This window comes from Asparagus officinalis, unplaced genomic scaffold (assembly GCF_001876935.1).
Source record: "Asparagus officinalis unplaced genomic scaffold, Aspof.V1 AsparagusV1_Un880, whole genome shotgun sequence".
Taxonomy (NCBI): Eukaryota; Viridiplantae; Streptophyta; class Magnoliopsida; order Asparagales; family Asparagaceae; genus Asparagus; species Asparagus officinalis.
The window spans coordinates 19,018-21,778 of NW_017973139.1; the positions used below are offsets into that span (position 1 = coordinate 19,018).

General features: G+C 30.5%; 1 non-coding gene across 1 annotated transcript; it reads right to left on the reverse strand.

Moving 5' to 3' along the window:
• Positions 1-239: 239 nt before the first annotated feature.
• TRNAA-AGC lies at positions 240-312 on the reverse strand. Its single transcript has one exon. It is a non-coding gene; the product is annotated as a tRNA-Ala (tRNA).
• Between the last annotated feature and the right edge of the window lie 2,449 nt (positions 313-2,761).

Here is a 2,761-nt window from a genome sequence, read left to right on the forward strand (position 1 = left end):
ATGAGGTGGATAACAACTTTCCAAGTTGTGTCATAAATACACAACTTTACCAACAACAACGAAACAGCCCCTAAGCCACGATTATCTCAGAAACACCTCCTAAAGTTTCAACACTTTTTTTAAAGAACCCAAACTTTCAACCTTATTTTCATAAAACCCCATGAACCTATGAAAAGTTTCGTAAGACTACAATTATATGATGTTAAAAAAGCACAAAAGAAGTGACAAGAAAACGGAGATGGAGATGCGGGGTATCGATCCCCGTACCTCTCGCATGCTAAGCGAGCGCTCTACCATCTGAGCTACATCCGCATGAAAATTTTTTACTTAGACTTAATATATATTTAGATTCTATTTAGATCCTAATAAACTGAACGAGAAAGTGAGAAGCTAATGTTCAAGCAGTCAAGCTGAAGCCCATGTCATCTCATTCTCAGTCCACTTGCTTCCACACTTAAATTCAAAGTGAAGCAACAACTGAAGATAATTCAATTGGTTTGATTGTAATGCTTATTTTACTCTTTTACAAGAAACTAGTATAGTGCACGCGCGTTGCACGTGGACATATTTGTTTTATGTTCTAATACTTAACACAATTCATTATTTAATTAATGGAAGAGTTTCATTTTGAATGTAATTATAACAACATTTGTGGACTTATTTGTAATTTTCTTATAATTTAGATCATATACTTCTTTCAATCTTCTTAAGATTTAAGTTTTGAACTATATAGGGGTTTATCTATAAAAAAAATATGAAGTTTCAGTATATTTCTATAAATATATGAAATTTCAATGGTCTTTGTGAAAATTATGAAGATCCATGGTTGTTTTATGTTCTAATACATTGGCAAATCATGGAATACCCAAAAGATATAATTTTTTAATCTTAAAAGACATAGTTCTATTTACTTTATAATTTAGGATAATGAATGGCATTTAATAACTACTGGTAGTTTTATGTGCAAATTTAGAATATAGTTTTAACATTAGGGAGGTTATAATATACTTATTATATAAAAAAATTTACCCAAAAGATAAAAATTCCAAGTTTGTTCTTTACTTTTATGTTAAGTGTGTCATGTTATTCCAGTTTATATTAATTATCATTATTTTTGCTAATCCATTATAACAAAATAAAATTCTCACTTTCACCTTCTCTCTCTTCTATTATCATATAATTAGTAACATGGTATAAAAAATATATCTACTAAGTTCATGGATAATACAATATTTCTCTCAAATCACAATTAAGTACATAATAATAATTGTAGAAATAGAAAAAAAATTTCTTTAACCCCCCCACCCCCACCCCCCAAACAAATTAGACCTCAAACTTTAGCCTCAATCCGAATTCTCCAAATTTCCTTGTATCAATCGTATCATCAATTCGCATATAGTCGTCAGTCTCACAATCACATCAGTATAAAGTATAATCCGAGTAAAGCTTAGTACTTCCTCAGCACAACTTCAATCATCTTCACCCCCCCTCTGTTGTTATCTCTTCTGAATGGATAATGTTTTCACTGGCGAGTTTGTATCATCCAAATAATATCATAGTAAAGCCATGGGGTGAGTATAGGATGTTGTTAGGGTTGTAAGAGGTGAGTGTAAATCTAAATCATCAAATGAGTGAATTTATATAGGTTGCAAGTAAGAGCTATTATAATAAAAAAAAGCATGCTCTTTGGATTCCGTAACAGTCAAATGTAATTGCCACTTAAATAAAAACTACAATTGAAAATGCAACTCTCATTTCATGTATGCATGAATGCATGCACTAATGGCATTTTAAGTTAACACTTTGTTTGCAAATTGAAACGTATATTAGTAGTTTGTCATATGTGCGTTTTAAGTGGAGGGGTTACAAAAAATAGAAGTTAATATTAGTGGACAATTAATATGAGAGTTATGTCATTATTAAGAATGTATGCATGTAAGCATTTTAAGTTGACACTTTATTTGCAAATTGAAACATATATTATTAGTTTGTCATATGTGTGTGCATTCAATTCTCAGCTATTATGTCAAATACAACTTACAATCTTAAAAAAAAATTATGATAACATTAATTTTGGATTAGTGGAGGAGTTACAAAAAATAGAAGTTAATATTAGTGGATAATTAATATGAGAGTTATGCTATTATTAAGAATGCATGCATGTATACGTATGTGTTTATATGTATGAAAGTATGTGTTTTATGGATGCATGTATGTGGGTATTTTTGGAAGAAATGTTTTAACATACCAACACACTTTTATGCATTCAATTCTCAGCTATTATGTCAAATACAACTTACAATCTTAAAAAAATTATGATAACATTAATTTTGGATTAGTGGAGGAGTTACAAAAAATAGAAGTTAATATTAGTGGATAATTAATATGAGAGTTATGCTATTATTAAGAATGCATGCATGTATACGTATGTGTTTATATGCATGCAAGTATGTGTTTTATGGATGCATATATGTGGGTATTTTTGGAAGAAATGTTTTAACATACCAACACACTTTTATAATAGGATTAGATTAGCCACATCACCATCTACTCTCCTCTCAAGCTCTTTCCCAAACTACAGATGGAATTGTAGGAAGTGAAACCAATTTGATGCTTCACTTTCCAAACCTTGAAGCACAAAAAAATAAAACACACACAAATGGGTATCAAAATTGAGCTTCTTAGATGAGAGGAGTTAGGGCCCTAATTTGATTGCACATGAGTTTTCTTAAGTTGGGTGGAGATGAGTGGAGTTAGTGGC